The sequence below is a fragment of the Odocoileus virginianus genome, chromosome 7 (assembly GCF_023699985.2).
Source record: "Odocoileus virginianus isolate 20LAN1187 ecotype Illinois chromosome 7, Ovbor_1.2, whole genome shotgun sequence".
Classification (NCBI taxonomy): Eukaryota; Metazoa; Chordata; class Mammalia; order Artiodactyla; family Cervidae; genus Odocoileus; species Odocoileus virginianus.
Window position 1 is genome coordinate 79,625,268 of NC_069680.1, and position 20,532 is coordinate 79,645,799.

At 41.2% G+C, this 20,532-nt stretch overlaps 1 non-coding gene across 1 annotated transcript; it reads right to left on the reverse strand.

Annotated features, from left to right (window-relative positions):
* Positions 1-20,085: 20,085 nt before the first annotated feature.
* Positions 20,086-20,182, reverse strand: LOC139036117 (Z30 small nucleolar RNA). The gene has a single exon (XR_011488855.1). It is a non-coding gene; the product is annotated as a Z30 small nucleolar RNA (small nucleolar RNA).
* Positions 20,183-20,532: the final 350 nt, after the last annotated feature.

Genomic DNA, 20,532 nt, shown 5'->3' on the forward strand with positions numbered 1-20,532 from the left:
TAAAAATAAATGGAAAAATAAAATAAAATAAATAAATTTAAAAAAAAAATTTGACTGTTCTGGTTGGTTTCATTTGTGTATAATTTTCTATTGTCTTCTGATCAATTGTAGCAAGAAAAAAATTTTTTCATGGACAAGATCATAGAATGATAGCATGAGAACTATTCTCAATTTTAAATATAACTTTTTAAACATGTTGTATTGACATATAGCCAACTAACAGTGTTGTGGTCGTTTCAGGTGAACAGGAAGAGACTCATTCATACACATATATGTATCCATTACATACATGTACATACATACATACATGTAGCCATACATATACATGTATCCCAAATCCTCCTCCCATCCAGGCTGGCACGTAACAATGAGTAGAGTTCCGTGTGTTATACGATAGGTCTTTGTTGGTTTTCCGTTTTAAATACAGTAGTGTGTACATGACCTCCCAAAGTCCCTAACTATCCCTTCCCTCCGCCAACCACAACTTCATTTTCTAAGTCTGAGTCTCTTTCTGTTTTGTAAGTGGAAACAAATATAATTCATATACAGCTTAACGCTTATGTTCCATGTCTTTAATTCTTATTATAGACTCAAGTTACAAGAGATTAGCTAGTATACATTTTCACAGACACAGAACTCTGGTTCATAAAATAGAAAAAATATTTTGTTTATTTAGAACATTCATAAGTGTCCAATACTTGGTGTCTATGAGATTTGTAATTTTCATATTTCTTTTTTTTAAATGCATATTACATGTAATAGTCTATTTTGCTTTTTGCTACTGAAATTTATTATCTTAGAATTGCTTTATTGGAACTGATGTTGTGTTTCCCATAACACTCCATTTCAGGTCTTTATTAATTATAATATAACACAGTTTAGAGGATAATGTTTCCATATTTGCAGTCCAAATTTAGGGAGTGTTTTTCTCTATGACCCATTTTATGTCCTATAAGAGAGGGGGAGAAAACCATATTTCTTTTTATTTTTTTAATTAAGTTTTTTTTTCTACAGTCACCTAATTAAGAATGAGCCAGCACAGCTCACTGTTCACTTGGCAGAACTCTAAACATCCTTAAAGGAGAAAAAATTGAAATAAATGTAAAATTTTTCATTTTGCCTTCCAATTTAACAAAGCTCACTGGTGATGTATACAGGCATTAGAAAATTAACTTCTTCAAGGTTTCTATTAAAATCAGCTAAAATACTCAGTATTATTTCAATTCAGCTTCTTTCCTTAAGATCATAAAAATTAAAGATCTTAATGTGGAAGTGGGCGTCTCTGGGAATTCAGTAGGTCATTATAAATTTAGGATTCAAGAGGGCCTCTCACCTTAAGGTTTAGCCCTATGTGCATTAACTCAGATTTCCAGTTTCAATATTTCCAGAAAAGGTTCCATAGCATTTCTTCTAACCCCCTTTCAGAATTTAACAGACCAAAATTTCAGAAAATGTCCCCTTTATTTACATCTTTATTCTATGTATTCTAAAATACTATAGTCCCCATATGTACCTGAATTAGAAAATAAACACCAGTAGACACCAGGTACTCAAGCTGGCCTCCAGGGGCAACAGAGCTGGGAGTGACATCAAAGATAATGATGGTGTTGGTGATGGTGATGATAAAAGATCAATGACTATTTACTGCACTCCAGGCACTTTTTAATTGTTTCTTTTCATCGGCAACATCATTTTAGAGAAAAGGAGGCCAAGATTTACAAAAGTTAAGTAATGTGACCAAGATCATGATAAGGCAGGGGTCTGAGGAGGTCAAACCTGAGCTCTTCATCACTGTTTTGGTCTGTTACTCCTCCCAGATCCCAGGGTGGAAAACAAAGAAGAGTCTAGACTAGCAAGAACTGAAAGAGGCTCTGGCAGTCCCAGGAGATTCATTGCTGGTCTCCAGCCAACACTAAGGGTCCTGCTAGCTCTTAGAGTGCCAAGTAAATTCTGGAGGAGACAAGGATTGCTATGTGCTCAGAAATAAAACCCAACTCATGACCTTCTCCATAGTTTGGATATTTAGGGGAAATCTGTTTTTGAAGATTAGGAAGTTATTCATCACCATCTCATCAGCTCCTTAGATTGAGTTTAAGATTATGGTCTAAAAATTATGAAGTTCCAAACTATAATCAGTATTCTGATATCCAGGGTCAGCATTGAACTGAACATGGATGACGAAAGTGAAGGCTGACCCTACATGACAGAAAGCTTACTAATCAATCACCTTCTCTATTGGAAGAAGGGCTCCTGAGGAGGCATGGACACCCTAAAAACACTCCTAACCCGAATTACCTCAGTGGCTTCACAAGAAGGTCACTGTGGCTATTGCATACTCCCCGAGAACAGATCTTCCTCCTGGTTTGACTATTTGTCTTGTACCATAACTCGGATCCAAAACCTCATCATCCTCTTTGATGTCCCCACCTAGTATGGGCTAAATGTGTATGTCCCCAAAATCCATATATTTAAGCCTACCCCTCAAATGATGCTACTTGGAGGTGGGAACCTTTGGGAAGTAAGTTTAGATAGATCATCAGGGTGGGGCCCCCATGATGGGATTAGTGCTCATTTAAGAAAAGGGAGAGAAATAAATAAATAAAAGGTCATATAATTACACAGTGAGATGGCAACTGCCTACAAGCCAAAAGAAGAGGACTCAGAATGAACTATTTTCAAGCACCTTAATCTTGGACTTCTCAGCCTCTAGAACTGAGAGATAATTTTTTATTGTTTAAACTATGCAGTCTCAGTTCAGTTCAGTCACTCAGTCATGCCTAACTCTTTGCGACCCCATGATTTGCAGCTCGCTAGGCCTCCCTGTCCATCACCAGCTCCCAGAGTTTACCCAAACTCGTGTCCATTGAGTCGGTGATGCCATCCAACCATCTCATCCTCTGTCGTCCCCTTCTCCTCCTGCCCTCAATCTTTGCCAACATCAGGGTCTTTTCCAATGAGTCAGCTCTTTGCATCAGGTGGCCAAAGTATTGGAGCTTCAGCTTCAACATCAGTCCTTCCAATGAATACCCAGGACTGATCTCCTTTAGGATGGACTGGTTGGATCTCCTTGCAGTCCAAGGGGCTCTCAAGAGTATTCTCCAACACCACAGTTCAAAAGCATCAATTCTTCGGTACTCAGCTTTCTTTATAGTCCAACTCTCACATCCATACATGACCACTGGAAAAGCCATAGCCTTGACTAGATGAACCTTTGTTGACAAAGTAATGTCTCTGCTTTTTAATGTGCTGTCTAGGTTGGTCATAACTTTCCTTCCAAGGAGTAAGCGTCTTTTAATTTCATGGCTGCAATCACCATCTGCAGTGATTTTGGAGCCCAGAAAAATAAAGTCAGCCACTGTTTCCACTGTTTCCCCTTCTATTTGCCATGAAGTGATGGGACCAGATGCCATGATCTTAGTTTTCTGAATGTTGAGTTTTAATCCAACGTTTTCACTCTCCTTTTTCACTTTCATCAAGAGGCTCTTTAGTTCTTCTTCACTTTCTGCCGTAAGGGTGGAATCATCTGCATATCTGAGGTTATTGATATGCAGTCTATGGGGTTTTTATTAAGGTCATTCAAGCAAACTAAGGTTATTTCCTCACCTTCACCACCCAACATCTTTTATGGGTAAAAAGATGTCTTCCTGATTCTTGTCCTTATATCCCAAATTATTTCACTAACTTTGCAATCAGTCTTCTTGGGTTTTGTCGTTTACTGCTGAGTCATCTTCCAGACTCCCAGGGAGATAACCTCCTATAACAATGTTTCCATCTTGTAACTTCCTGGCTTGGAATTGGAGCCATTGAAGAATGGCTCCCAGACACCTACTGTATTATATTCAAACCCCTCAGTTTGGCATTTGAGACTCACTGAGATACAGCCTCCTACAAACCTTTGCAGTATTTATTTCCAAGTATCCCCCTCTTTTTGGCTCCAAACCAAACTTCTGATTCCCAGATAAAATGTGTGCATTAATCAACCATGGTTTTTCTTATGCTGTTTCTCCTGCCACCGTGGCCAAAAAATCCTGTCAATATCTGTTCCAAGGAGTAATTCAAAACCTACTTCTGGGCTTTGGATTACTCTGGCCAGAGACTGTAACTCTCTCTGGTGCAACACAGCCCTTCACCCCACATCGCCCAGGATTATAGTTATGTTTCTAAGACTAGTATCCTCCCAAATGCACTGACAACCACCTGGAGGCAGACAGAGTGTATCTGCTTATCAAGCTTATCCTTCCTAGGTAGTAATTAAGAATCAATTTCTTCTTAGATGCAAAGTGGCTAGTAGTTAGTGCTACCATTTTTCAAAGTACTTATTTATTTGGCTGTGTCAGGTCTTCATTGCGGCACGTGGGCTCTTTTATAGAGCAACGTGGGCTTCTCTAGTTGTGGCATAGGTCCTAGAGCATGGGGCTCAGTAGTTGCAACATGCGGGCTTAGTTCCCTGACAAGGAATCAAACCCGGATCTCCTGTATTGGAAGGTGAATTCTTAACCACTAGGCAACCAGGGAAATCCCACTGCTACCATTTGCACATGACTTTCCAGTTTCACTTTCCTTTTAAGAAGATTCTATCTTAAAACACCATTCATTCTTCCATCTATCACTTCCTCTACGTGGACATCATTTATTAACTGCTCACAAAACAGAAGTAAACCCCAAACTTTTATGAATACAGAGTCTATTCTAGAATACAACACATCCCTCTAGTGCCTTCTAGGATTTCATGTAATAACACAGGACAATAGCAGGTTCTTTGAACTCACTCTTCATTCATTCAGTCCATCAGCAAATATTTATTGAGCATCTACTATGTACCAGGCACCTACATAGCACCTACTATGTCCTAGTGAATAAAGCACAGGCCCCATGCTCACTGGGCTTATTCTAGGGAGGAGGTAGATACATACAAATAAATATATACATCAAGTGCATTTGGTGCTATGAAGAAATATAAAACAGGGTAAGGGAATCGAGAGTAGTGAAAGGGATTTGTTTTATAGATATAATAGTCAAGGAAGGCATCTCTGATGAAGGCCTCATGGCAGTAGAGACTTGAATCAAGTGAGGGAATGAGCCTCATGGGATCCAGAGAAAGTTCATTCCACATGGAGGGACTGGTATATCAAAGACCTGTGAGGTCAGATGGCATGTTCAAAGAACAGCAAGAAGGGCAGTATTATGGGCAGAGGAAGGGAGCGGGAGGATGGTGGGCAAGGAAGTCAGGGAGGCAGTGAACACCATACATATCCTGCCTCATTCCAAGTGGGAAGAGCCATCACTTCTTTTCAGGAAAAGGGTTTTAATATGCTCTGTCTGCTTTGAACAAGATCAGGTAGGTATCCATTTTAACATCTACCCTGAATCCCCCTCAAATTTCTGGTTATTGGAATCTTCCATCTGAGTATCAGTTCTCTTTATCTGCCGAGCTTTTCTAGGAAGTCCAACTGGATGGATTAAATTTATTCCTTGTCATACTGCCCTTTGTAAATGGCTAAAACAAAAAGACCTATACATTGTTCCTGTCCCAGGAAATAGGGCAAGGTAGTGGTCATAAATGTGGGCTTCAAAGCTAAATAAACTCAGTTCCAATCCCTTCTTTACCATTTACTATGAAATTACCTGACTGTCTAAACCTCTGTCTCTCCATGTATCAGATGAGGGCTATATCTCACAAGGTTGCTATGAACGTTAAAGGAGATAATGCATATAAATTGCGGAGCACAATATCTGAAATATGGACTCACTCCTCAAATTGTGAGTGCCTGTGTATGTAACATACATTTAGAACTGCTAAATTTGAAACTTACATTGTCTATGTTCTCAAAATCAATCAGATGTATGCTTAGTGAAACAACTTCAAAAATAAGATTTTTTTTCTTATTTTTCTATTATCATTAGTATAAAGAGTTTCTCTGGAAAGTTTTCATCTATGACACAGATGCACTAACTTTTCCCAAAACAGTCCATTATATTTTAGAATTTTTTTTTAGCTACAAGTAATAAAGACCTAAAAAGCAAGGCCTTAAACAACATAAGGAATCATTTCTCTTGTGTAACACTGTCTAAAATTAGGCAGTCCAAAACTGGTACAGCAACTCCACAATTTTATTAATGTGCCATCCTTCTTCTATCTTTTAGCTCCATCATCCTTAGTTCATGAAATAAAGTCTCATTGCTGCAAAATGGCTGTTCAGTACCAGCCATCAGGTCCAAGTTCAAGATGGGAATGACGGTGTACAATAGGCCAAAAGCCATATGAATCAATCTACCATTTAAGAAGTTTTCCTGGGACCCACACCAAAAATTCTGACTTCAATCTCATTGGCCAGAATTTACTTACCTCTCTTTATAAAAGAGGCTATGAAATACGTTTTAGCTGGTTACATCGCAGTCCTCAAGACAATCAGGGTTCTGCTGGTAAGGAAAAAAAAATGAAAGTGAATATTGAGCAGACAACCAGCAGATTTGGCCTCAACCTCCATACAAAGAATCCTCCTGCAATGCAAGAGACCCCGGTTCGATTCCTGGGTCAGGAAGATCCATTGGAGAAGGGAAAGGCTACCCACTCCAGTCTTCTTGGGCTTCCCTTGTGGCTCAGCTGGTAAAGAATCTGTCCGCAATGCGGGAGACCAGGGTTTGATGCCTGGGTTGGGAAGATCCCCTGGAGAAGGGAAAGACTACCCACTCCAGTATTCTGGCTTGAAGAATTCCATAGACTGTATGGTCCATGGGGCCACAAAGAGTTGGACACCACTGAGTGACTTTCACTTTTTCATACAATTGTCTTTTCATATGATATATGTACATAATGTTACAATTTTATGGTTAAGAGGGTGGTCTCAAGAATGTCTACAATTTCTTAAGGAAAGAAATATATTTTTTGTCATCAAATCAGGTCATCATTTGCTTAATCCCTCAAATAGAAATTATTCTAGGTAATTCTCAGAAGCCTAAAAAAACTTCTGGAATTTACTAAAATAGACTTTTCCCTATTTTCATCACCAGTTTATTCACATTTTTCCTGTCACACCTACTGAATGTATTTTACATATAATGTATTGGATTTTTTTTACCACAAGTTAATACCCTATTCTAGCTTCAATTTGATCTGAACATAAGAGATTGGCTTGTCTGGGGTGGAAGTGTTGGTGAGAAAAGAGTAGGTTACACACACATCCAACATCATAATACTTTTGGAAGAGTGTAAAATTCAGGAGCATTTTAATACTGACTTCTACAGTGCTTAACTGGATAAATATTAAATATGGTGTTATGATATAAGCAGATATTTTTTATTTTGTCACAGGATATCATGAACACAGTGAAATTTCTAAAGTTGATGGCCTAAAGAATGTGAGTTTAAGAAAAGGAGCTAGGTACATCACGACCAAAATGATTTGTCAACCTCTGTGATGTGATACTTGGGCACAATTCTATACTTACACTTCAGGTAGCAGCTATACTGACCCATTAAAAGGAGCTTTTTTTTCTTTTTGCACCTTGTGGCATGTGGGATCTTAGTTTCCCAACCACGGATCAGACCTGTGCCCTCTGCATTGGGAGCACAGAATTTCAACCACTGGACCACCAGGGAAGTTCCTAACAGGAGCTTAACTCAGCCATGAAGGATGAAGTTGCCAGAAAAGGCACCTACCCTTGATAGGAAGGCCATTCAGACCCACCCATGAAGCCCAACCTAGGAGGTTTTACAAATGGTTAGTGAAAGTTGCTCAGTCGTGTCCAATTCTTTGTGACCCCGTGGACCATACAGTCCATGGAATTCTCCAGGCCAGAATACTGGAGAGGGTAGTCTTTCCCTTCTCCAGGGGATCTTCCCAACTCAGGGATCAAACCCTGGTCTCCTGCATTGCAGGCAGATTCTTTACCAGCTGAGCCACAAGGGAAGCCCAAGAAGACTGGAGTGGGTAGCCTGTCCCTTCTCCAGTAGATCTTCCCAACCCAGGAATGGAACCAGGGTCTCCTGCATTGTAGGTAGATTCTTCATCAACTGAGCTATCAGGGGAGCCCTTTACAACTGGTACTCTGGTGCCAATCCATCCATTCATTGTCTCACTCATTCCCTCACTCACTCATGCATTCATTCATTATTACTTACTGCCTGGCACTGGGCTCTCTTCTCAGAAAGCAGAGTGAACCAGGCGGTGCCGACCTTCCTGGAGCTTACTCCATGCTGTCAGGTACTTAGGATGGAAGGTGTTGAGGAGATAAACCAGCAACGGCAATGAGTAAGAAATGACTTGCAAACTGAATGATGAAGAGGTATCATCCAGGTTTGTAGAGGGGGTGGGTATAGGAAGAACAGTGATCCTCATGATTAAGGAGCATAGGAAAAACTTTACTGTAGTTTCTTGTTTATAATTAAATTGCTCAAAAACCAGTTATCAAGTGCCTGTCATATACCAGGCACTGAGCTAGGTTCTAAAAACACAAAGAAAACAAAACATGGTAAGATGATACTTTTTTATTTCAGCTTCCACTAAGGCACCAGAGCCAAAATCAACAAGAGAAGTGGCAAAGACTCCCACATTTCAAGAGAAATTCTAGAACATCTACATAGGAATTGTAGAAGAAGGTGCTGGAAACTGATTTTGAAGCCCTTAGTCCTAAAGGATATAAAAGGGTAGAGATTTAAGGAGCTAAGAGAGAGACGATTTCTTTGGAGAAAACTGGAGGGCTGTCCTATTTCTGAACCTCCCCACCCAGTCTGGGGGAGCAGAGGCAGGCAGGAAAGACAAGGGCATTCCTCTGATCCCAAGCCAGAGGCTGGAAGATAACTGCTCAGAGAGTGTGAAATAGGTTCCCTGGAGGTTCCTGTCTGATTCCTGCCTGAGAAAGGCAAATAGTGAGAGACTCTCCCCCGGGGAGACACAGCCACACAAGCGGGTAACTGCCTATCTACAGACCACAGGTCTATTTTCCCGCAACTTAGCATCCTGTATTAAAGGAGCCTGAAGAAATGCAAATCAACACTACAATGAGGTATCACCTCACCCCAGTCAAAACGGCCATCATCAAAAAGGCTACAAATAATAAATGCCGGGGAGGGTGTGTAGAAAAAGGAATTTTCTACTCTGCCGGTGGGAACGTAAGTTGGCACAGCCACTATGGAAAACCGTGTGGAGGTTCCTTAAAAAACTAAAAATAGAGTTACCATACGATCCTGCAACTGCGCTCCTGGGCATATATATGGAGAAAATAGGCTTCCTTGCTGGTTCAGCCAGTAAAGAACCTGCCTATAACGCAGGAGACCAGGGTTCAACCCCTGGGTTGGGAAGATCCCCTGGAAGAGGGCATGGCACCCACTCCAATATTCTTGCCTGGAGAATCCCCATGGACAGAGGAGCCTGGTGGGCTACAGTCCGTGGGGCTGCGAAGAGCCAGAGACGACCGACGACTAAGCTCAGGAACTACGGGTTTCTCTTGTAGCTCGGTCGATACAGAATCTACCTGCGATGCAGGAGATCCTGGTTCAATTTCTGGATCAGGAAGATCCCCTGGAGAAGGAAATGGCAACCCACCCACTCCAGTATTCTGGCCTGGGTAATCGTATGGACAGAGGAGCCTTGCAGGCTACAGTCCATGAGGTCACAAGAGTCAGATACAACCTAGTGACTAAGCCACCACCACCATGTAAATATATATATATAGTTGTTGCTGTATACACCGTGGAATATTACTCAGCCACAAAAAGAGTGAAATTATGCCATTTGCAGCAACATGGATAAATCTAGATATTATCACACGAAAGGAAGTAAGTCAGACAGAGAAATATTGTAATATATCACTTCTATGTAGGATCTATTTTTTTAAAAAAAGGATTCAGGTGAACTTATTTACAAAACAGAAGTAGACTCACAGACATAGAAAACAACAAACTTACGGTTACAAAGGGTAAGAGGCAGGGAAAGGATAAACGAGGAGTTTGGGATTAATATATACACACTAGTATATATAAGCTAGATATATTCAATAAGGACCTACTATATAAAACAGGGAACTATACTCAGTATTTTGTAATAACCTATAAGGAAAAAGAACCTGAGAAAAGAATAGATTGTAATACACGTGACTAAACCACTGCTGTACGCCTGAAACGAGCATGATTGTAGATTAACTGTGTGTGTGCTTCCTGGCTCAGTCGTGCCCAACTCTTTGCGGCCCCATGGACTGTAGCCTGCCAGGCCCCACTGTCCATGGGGGTCCTCCAAGCAAGAACACTGGAGAGGGTTGCCATGCCCTTCTCCAGGGGATCTTCCTGACCCAGGGATCGAATTCTGGTCTCCCACATTGCAGGCAGATTCTTTACCATCTGAGCCACCTGGAAAGCCCAAAATTAACTATACTTCAACAAAAAGGTTTTTTTTCCCTTTTTTTTTTGGTTGAAATTAACTATACTTCAACAAAAAAAATAAAACCAAAATAAAATAGAGGAACCTGACCAACAGGGCTTCCTGCCCAGCACAAAGAGGCAAGAGATGGGGAAAAGAGTGGGGCGGGGAGGAGAGAGCACCGTTTAAGGAGCTGCCAAGGGCAAGTAACTCAGCTCCACCCTTCCTACTCTTCTTCCTCAGCAACCCCCTCCAACCTGGAGGGGGAGAGGCTGCCTGTGGGGAGAAAGGGAGAGGAGGAGAGGACTGAACTCGAGAAATGAGAAGCTGACCTCATGGTCCATCAGCTTGAGGCTTCTCAGCCAGATGCCCGCAAGCTCCAGGAGGGAGGAAACTTTTTAACAAAGTTGAAAGTCATGACTGTCACACCGGACTACACATTCTAGCATTGAACCAACACTCTGCTGGAACTGAAAGGGACAGGAGAGTCCTCTAAATTACAGGGTCAAGATTTCACTCATGGAAACAGCCCAAAGCAAGCCTTTAATAGTTTTAAAGAGAGTGAGAAAAAAGAATAAAGTTGCTTTCCATGGGTCTCTAGTCAGCTCTGGCCTTTCAACAAAACAGTTGCACAAAGATGTATGATACACAGCCTTGCCTTCAGGAAGCACACAAAGCTTAACAGGAAAAAGGGGTTTTAACCAATTATAACCCAACATGCTAACTTTAGAGCTACAATTGTGGGGCATATGGAATAGAGAAAAAAGGAAGATATATGGAAGTATTCAATTTTTTGCAGATGTTGAAGTAGGGTTATCAGACAAAATACAGGCCCTCTGATGAAATGAGAATTTTAGATAAAGAATAAATTTGTTAGTATAACTTACGTGCCATGCAATATTTTTACTTGCTAAATCTGGTGAGGCTATGCTAAAGGGACAGAGATTAGCCTTGGGATCCCTCTTAATTGATGTAATCTGTTCTCCTCATTGCTCTTGTCCATCGTGGACTCTGGGTTCTACATACATGCCTGTCACACCTGGACCACAACATACCTGCCACTTATCTACTGTTATGTTTATAACTACTTCATTGAGAAATTGTGAGGATGCCAAGGAAGTCATCTCAATTTAGTCTCTGTGCTGCGATTTCTCAGTGGTTTCTCTCTGATGCCAACCTCTCTGCCTAAATTCTGAAATTATAATCCAACTATCTACTCAATTAGGTGACACGGTGGTAAAGAATCTGCCTGCCAATGCAGGAGATGCAAGGGACTGCAGGTTCGATCCCTTGGTTGGGAAGATCCCCTGGAATAGCAAATGGCAACCTGCTCTAGTATTCTTGCCTGGAAAATTCCATGGACAGAGGAGCCTGGCAGTCTACAGTCCATGGGGTCACAAAGAGTCAGACACTATTGAGCAACTAAGTGCACACAACTACTCAATCCCTCCATGTGGATGGACAACAGGGTACCAAATTCAGTGCCTCCCACACAGAGACGGCAACTCTCAAATTTCTTTCCCAGACTTGTCCTTCTTAAGACTTCTCCCATTTCAGCTTACAGTTCTCAGTTGATCAGTCCAAAGACCCAGGCATCATCCTTGGATCAACTCTTTTTCCTTATTCTCCATGTCTTATCCATTGCCAAGTCCTATCTCTAAAGATATTCCAGGTTTGGTGCTCCTAACAATGCCCACTGGAGGCGTCTTTGGCCAAGTCTCCACCCTCTCCTCTATGTCAGCAGCCTCTCTGCTTCCCCTCTTGCTCACTCTACTCCACCCGGTACAACAGCCGTGGAATCGTTTACAAACAAAAATTGGACTATGTCATTCCCCTGCCCCAAACCCCTCAGCCCTCTTCCCTTTGCCCATAAAGAAAATCCATACCCTTTGTCACATGTCCTCGGGGTCCTGCATTCTCTGTCCTTTCTGGCTCCTCTCTTCATACTTGCCCTTCTCTTTATCCAATGCATTTCAACCCCACTAGCCTTCTCCACCCATCAGAGAGGCCAAGGCCATGCACTAGCTGCCCCCTCCCTGGGGCACTCTCTCCTGGATTGACTCATGACTGGCTACTCACCACTCTTCAGGTCTCAGCTCAAGCATCTTCTTCAAGAACCCCCCTGATGACCATTCATAAGGCACCAGCATCACCCCCATCACGCCTTTCCTCATTTTCCTGCTTTATTTCCTGTGTAGCTGGTGATCACTACCTGAAATTATCTTATGTATTTGTGTCCCAAGCAGAAATCAGAATCCTTGCTGAAGTCATGAAAACGAATATCTATTCCCTCCCCCTCAACCCAACAGACTTGTCATTCTGTCATAGGAGAAGATAATTTTAGTTTGACAGGATTTGTTCTTTACAAAGCCATGCTGTTTACTATTGCTCTTATTAAAATATTTATAAAATAGTTTCACAATTATTTTTTTCCACCCTCTTTCCAGTTAGGGAGGGTTGTATTTATCAGTCTAAAGACATCTAGATTATTCTTTTCATAACCATGTGACATTATTTTTGTTAATGTCCAAACTTCTCCTTTAACATGGAACAGATTCTTTAACATGGAACCAATGCTTACTCAGTACTTTAAACTGTAAATAACCAAACTTGTGAATATATATAACTCAGATTTTTTCCTTACTTTAGATTCAATTTATACCTCCAAAGTAAAACCACACAGTACAGTTCCAATACAGAAACATAGATGGATAGACAAGTTGATAGGGTTCTTTTTTAATACTTCTGTCCTATAGGTATCATTTAAAATTTACCTAATAAATTGGGACTTTCTTGATGGTCCAGTGGTTAAGACTCTGCTTTCTGATGCAGGGGGCCTGGGTTTGACCCCTGGTTGGGGAACTAAGATCCCACATGCCACATGGCCAAAAATAAATATATAAATAGGAATTAAATAATTGTTAAGGGACTTCCCTGATAGCTCGGTTGGTAAAGAAACCATCTGCAAGGGGACCCTGATTCAATTCTGAGGTTGGGAAGATCAGCTAGAGAAAGGACAGGCTGCCCACTCCAGTATTCTTGGGCTTCCCTTGTGGCTCATCTGGTAAAGAATCTGCCTGCAATGTGGGAGACCTGGGTTCAATCCCTGGGTTGGGAAGATTCCCTAGAGAAGGGAATGACTACCAACTCCAGTGTTCTGGCCTGGAGAATTCCATGCAATTTACCTAATAAGTAAAAATACCTTTGTTTATATATCTCATTACTAAGATATTTAGTCTTTCAATTTTCCTGTAGGAACTTTGCTTTAGTTTTCTCATTATACCTACTAACTTCCGGCATTCTGCAGGTTTCTCCTGGTAAACTGCCTCACTTTCATTCCTGTAAGATTCTCATTTATATTCCATGTACTAGAAAGTATTTTGCTTAGTCAATTTGTTTTCATTTTCCATTCTTCTATTTCCAAGTATGGAAATTACTCTTTTGTTCTTCGTAAAGCATATGCAAAAATGTCCAGTCTTCTTGCTCTGGCTTCAATTTTTATTTCTTTTTCAGTCTATACTAATCCAATTTGCATATCCTAAAAATGCATTTTAATTATTTGCTCATCAATCTTAATCTGTTTAGTATAAAATATCTTTAGATAAAAAAAAATCCTTGTTTCCAACAATCAGCAGCAGCAAAAACATCAGCTTATTATTTAGGGAACTACAGCCTCATAGCAGGAATCATTTAACCCCAAATGGACGCTGGTCCCTTCACTGCTTCCCTAAATCAATCTGTCTTAGGTGGTCAGGCTGCTATCACAAAAACACCATAGATGGGGTGCTTAAACAACAAACACTTTTTTCTCACATTTATGGATGCTGGAAGTTCAAGGCCAAGGTACCAGTGGATCCCATATCTCTGAGTGCCCTCTTCCTGGTTTGCAGATGGCTGGCTTCTCACTGTGTCTTCAGATAGTGGAAAGAAAGAGGAAGCTCTCTGGGGTCTCTTTAAAGGGCACTAATCCCATCCAAGAGGGCACCACCCTCATGACTTAATCATCTCTTAAAGGACCCTCCTCCTAATGCCATCACATTGAGGGTTAGGATTTCAGCACATGAACCTGGAGAGGAAAGCAAACTTTCAGTCCATCACAAGCCTAAGACAAGAAGCACTCGGCAGCTATGGCTGCATAGTCTGGAGCAAACCTTCACTAAGGTTCTAGGTCATTCCACGCTCAGCAGCTTGGGGCCTGCTTCTGAATCCTATTTTGACCCCTTCCTTGTCTCTTTCTAGACTGATATTGTACCTCATGTTTTTCAGGCTCTACTCTGGCATGGGAGCTCTACCCAAGACTCCAGCTGGCTGGTTGTGGCTGATGATCTCCCTACCTATGCTTCCAGTTGCTACCAACCCCATTCATTCTCTCCTCTCTCTTCTGTTAGAACTTTTGTTTATGTGTTATCCTCTCCATTCTCTGTCTCCTCTCTCCACTGCACCACCCCCAATCCTTGGCAATAACCACCACCATCACCTTTGGCTGGACTCCAACGCCAAAGAAGAGAAGAGCCATCAATCAGCCGGAACCACTCACTTCCAGTCTGCCTATGAGAGAGACAATTTCTATTTTATTTAGGCAATTGAAGTTTTGGGGCCTCTGTGTCACAGAAACTTGAGCATGACCCCTAAATTACCCAATCTCTTAATCCTAAATAAGAATTCAGAGCTACAGATAAGTAGATATTTTAGCAAAGCCACAACTAGAATAAACAGCAAAAAAGGACTTAAAAAATGAAAGAAAATACAGGATGTGAAACTAAGCTAAATAGTGGCAATAACAGCAACAATCAAATGTTGCACCCCTAAAACAAGAACAGGTACCTCTGCAAAAAGAATAACAAGAAAACAAGTAAGAGTTCCTAGAAATTCTAGCTCCAGTGTCCTTATCCACACTTGACAAAAGAATAAAGAAGGGACAGAATAATAACCACAACAACATAAAAAACAGTTCTTGGAAATTCAAAATGTTAACCAAAATAACAATTTCAATAGAAATATTGCAAGTGAAGATGAGATTTCCTAGAAGTAGAACAAAGACAGAGATAGAAAATAGGAGAGAAATGGTAGGATGATTTGAGAGAATACAATTGAAACACATACATTACTGTATGTAAAACAGATAGCCAGTAGGAATTTGCTGTATGATGGAGGAAGCTCAAATTTGATGCTCTGTGACAACATAAAAGAGTGGGATGGAGTGGGTAATGAGAGGGAGATTCAAGAGAGAGGGGGCATAGGTACACCTGTGGCTGATTCGTATTGATGTATGGCAGAAATCAACACAATATTATAAAGCAATTATCTTTCAATTAAAAATAAAAATTAAAAAAACAACAAAAATAAAATTAATAAAATAAATTTTAAAAAAGAAACTAGGAAAGATGAAATTTTGATCCAAGAGACTAGGCATCTTGTTCAAAATAGTTTTACAAGGAGAGAGATAAACAACAAGGTCCTACTGAATAGCACAAAGAACTGTATCCAATATCCTGTGATAAACAATAATGGAAAATAACCTAAAAAAGAATGTGTATATATATAATATATATAATAATATAATATTGTACATAATATATATATAACATATATAATATATATGCACATATAATATATATGTATGTATAGCGTCCCCTGTGGTTCAGTGGTAAGGAATCCACCTGCCAATGCAGAAGACACAGGAGACACAGGTTTGATCCCTGGATTGGGAAGACGCCCTGGAGGACAAAATGGCAACCCACTCCAATATTCTTGCCTGGAGAATCCCGTGGACAGAGGAGCCTGGCAGGCTACAGTCCATAACGTTGCAAAGAGTTGGATAGGACTGAGTGACTGAACACATATGCATGCAATGGATAACTTTGCCATACAGTAGAAATTAACACAGCATTATAAGTCAACTATATTTCAATAAAGAAAATATTGATTAAAAAGAGAGAGAACAGAGAAGATAAAGGGGACAAATTATCAAACAATAATACGGAATTGAAGCCTTTAGGTAGAAATTCTGAAATGGCATGAGGAACCTTTGCTCTTCTCTATGTGTAATCTCTATCTGAGCTTCTGGGAGAACGAAGGGTTTGCTACTTTTAATAAAATGTGCTGATTAAGCAGCCCAGGTCCCAGTGGGCAGAAAGTTTTGGGGACACCAGCAGTCCAAACAGACCAAGCAGGACCAATACACAGACTGACATGAGAGTTGCAAAACCACTGAGCAGCAGATCCTTACCACGTAGCATCATCAGTAATGGGAGAGGTGGGGCCCTAGCCCTGTTCTCATAATTAGAAGAGGCAGAACCAAGTTAGAACATCAGTGATAACCCCTGAAAGGCCAGCAGGTTGTGAGAGGTACCTAATTCATTGTACTCGAAGCATCCCAGTTCCCCCAAGACCTGGCACATAGGAGGAAGCCAACTGCCATCGATTGAAAGAAGGAACGGATGAGCGCCTAAGGAAACAAAGAACTCTCCTGGAATGGGTATTATGGGGTCGCTGTCTGGAAGGAGGATCAGGTCATGCAGGTCGAAGATGTTTATGCCCTTACAGTTCAGTGGGTAGGTGGAAAGGCTGGACAGACAGAAAAGGCCAGGGGCAGAGGCAGAGAACCACGAGGGGGTAAACCCAAGCTCAGGAGGGCAACCTCCAGACTGAACAGGAAAAACCCTGGGGAAATGGCAAACTAGGTCAGTAAGTGTCAACAGAGAGCTTCAATCGCCCATACATGGACTGCCTCCTCTAGAGCAGGGGTGGGTGAGGTTTGGGATAAGAAGCAGTCATTTCAGAGCCCCCAAGGAAGGGAAGATACTGGGCTGTTCACTGAACTGGTGAGAGAAACGGGTGCTGAGTAGCTCTGCGCAACAGCAATCACAAGACAATTAAATTCAGTGTTCTGAAGACAGGAACAAACCAATCCCTCCCACCAGAAAACACAGCCCTGACAGTGAAGAAAGCAGCCTTAGGAGAAAAAGAGCAAATGACTTGCAGAAAATCTCTACCTTTTCCAAAGCACCTTATTAAAAGCACAAGACAAATGAGATACATCACAAGTCCAAAAGATCATATTTTTTCAACAAAAATCCTACATGAATAGGTGGCAGAGTGGTATTTTTTATTTGTTTGTTTTTTTCTGGAAGATAACAGCAAGGAGGTGGGGGTGGGGAAACAGTAAAGAATAATAAAAGGGAAGAAGGAAGGAAGGGAGTTTTTTTTTGTTGTGTTTTTTTTTTTTTTTTTTGCTAGGTACTCATTTAGGTTTATTACTCCTCTTTGGGGCATATAAATTACACAGAGAGAAATTAAGTTAATAATGAAACTAGCTACCATGTTTTGAGAACCACATGAAATCGGCCTGGAACTAGATACTGAAATACGTTCCCTTCCCCTAATTAGATTTAAGTTGTGAGACATGTTGGATTTGGATTTAATTCCAAGGGCAATAGGAAACTGCTGAAAGGTCTCAAGTAAGGAAGTAACATGATCTGATTCTTATTTTTCTCATTTTTAAATTGCTTTCAGTGATAGTTGACTGTTTAAAGCAAAACTAAGAACAAGGTATTGTGGAGTTTATAATATGTTACAATGTGATGTAAAATGTTTGACAAAAATAAAGGATGACTAGGGGCAGGGTGGGGGAGTGAAGGATGGAAGTTACGGCAACATGGTTCTTATCCTAAGTGCCAAATGCTAGGATACTATTTGAAGGTTTGGGCTTCCCAGGTGGTGCTAGCGGTAAAGAACCTGCCTGCCAATACAGGAGACATAAAAAGATGTGTGTTCAATCCCTGGGTCAGGAAGACCCCCTGGAAGAGGGCACAGTAACCCACTCCAGTACTCTTGGCTGGAGAAACCCAAGGACAGAGGGGCCTGGCAAGCTACCGTCCATGGGTTGCAAAGAGTCAGATAGGACTGAAGCAGCTTAGCAGACAGGCATGTGAAGGTTTGAGCTGTGATAAATTAAAGATGTATCTTTTCAATGTGAGCAAAAATTAATAAGTATATAAAAAGTAATACTAATAAAATGGAGGTATAACTAATAAGCATAAAATGTAGGGGAGGGAGGGGGAGAGTGAGAGAAACAATATACTAAGCAAAATCGATTTAAAGGAAGGAATGAAAGAGGAAACAGAAAAAGGGAGACGTTGAGACAGTGTCATTGCCAGACAGAGGCTTGAGGCTCTCTTAACAAGCCTGGGTCTCTTTGCTCCTCCTGAGCTATCCATAGTGCATTTGTACCTCTGCTCTTCCAAGAGCGCTGTCTGCCAGTAAGAGAATTTCTTCCATGCTGGAGTTATATTAAACACTTAAGTTTTTAAATTAAAACAATAGTAAAGTGCCCTGACATTTTGTTCCTAGAGCATGTGGAGTAATATTTTCATAGTTACTCTGGCAACCACAGAGGCAAGAGTGGGCAGGGAGAGAGGAGCAGAAGGGCTGGCATGGGTGGCGGGGAGGTAGAAGGAGCACCTCGCTGTGACGTGCTGGCTCAGGTCCTAACAGGATGGGGCCAGAAGTCCAGCTACTGCCCAGAAAATGGCCCGGATCCCTGGCCTGAGTCATTATCCCGTGACTGGAGAAATGTCGACAGATTATTTTCTCAAGAAACTAGCGATAAACCAAGGGATGCATGAATTAAGAGCCAGTTCTAAAAAAGAAATGTTTACATAGGGCTAAATGTCAGCCTAGGAAGGGCAGTTGTTGGTTGAACCACTGTTTGTATACAATAGGTACAGGCATGGCCATGTCCACAGATACTGATGTGCTGTCAAGGACGTGATTTTTACCAATGGGGCCAGAGTCTGGGGCAGAGTCTGAGCTGGGTTCCATCATCTCTGCTACCTCTGTGTTTATGAAACATGGCTCCATCAGTATTTCGTCAGCCACTACTGTGGACCAACTGTGCATAGCACTGAACCATGGACTTTGGAAATATTAAAAAAACAAAAGCAATCAAACAAACAAAACCTCTACCCTACCCTGGCCAAGACACAATGCAAATAAGGCAAATAAACTCACGCTTATATGACCCACACATTTTAACTCCTGAATCTTAAAAAAAAAAAAAAAAAGTAGTGTTAGGAAGGAAATAAAACCTAAAACTCCTGATGGAAGTCAACACATCTTAATAATGGGCTGACCATAAACGCTGTTTGAATTTTTCCATAACATCTTATGGAAAAACTTGAATGAACTTTTTGGCCAACCCAATAGTTAACGGTATTGGCTTGGCTCCATGTGGCCCTGGATTTGAATTTCAACTTTTACTTACTTGTTATAGGTCCTTGCCAAGTACCTATACTTACTGACCTTGATTTTGCAAATGTAAAAAGGGGAGGGAAGTTCTTACCTCGTGAGTTTGTTCAGTCATCAGCTGGGAACCATTCAATGGGATGCCTGGCTCTAACCAATTATCCTGGGATTTACTAGGTCCCAAGGCACAGAGTCGGACGACTGAAGCGACTTAGCAGCAGCAACAACTATAACAAATACCTCATCCAGAGGGCCGAGAACATGGCCTGGGTAGGGTGAGCCAAAATCTGCTCCAGAGAATTCTCCAAAATTGTGAGGGAATGTGGTGGGTCCAGGGAGTAGTTTCTTTTTTCTTTTTTTAAAATTTTTTTTACATGAAAGAATCAGTAATACAAAGGCATATTAAAGAAACATTCTAACACACAATAAAGCCAGTATTCAAATAGGCTAGAACATACCAATGTAGAAAAACCACAATCAGAATCAGCTCAGAGAGAAGATTAAGGGGTCATGGCCTGGTCAAAGCCAGCACTGAAGCCATGGTAATACCAGGTCAGACTATGCTTCACTCATCATCGCATCAGGGAGTCGTTTCTACTGAAGGAAGCTGCCTGGTCCCCCCGGGGGCCCCGCCATCACTCAGGACCGCCTCTCACCACCCTCATTCTGAATTGGGCCTGTCATACAAGAGGCGCGGAACTGTTCACACCTTCCTGCCTTGAGTGTGGGTTAGCTGAGAAATAGAAGCTGTGTTGGGCCTTTGAGAGAATGGTCCAGGGCCCTACCTCTAGGAAACTGTGCAAAAGAAAAGTGGGGTGACCGGCAATGAGATGAGGAAACTTGTTACAGCCTCTGTAAAGCAGCAGAATCCACTTAGGCTGAAGTTGGTTCACCTCTCTGTTGGATTAGTCACCCAGTTCAAAGTATTTTT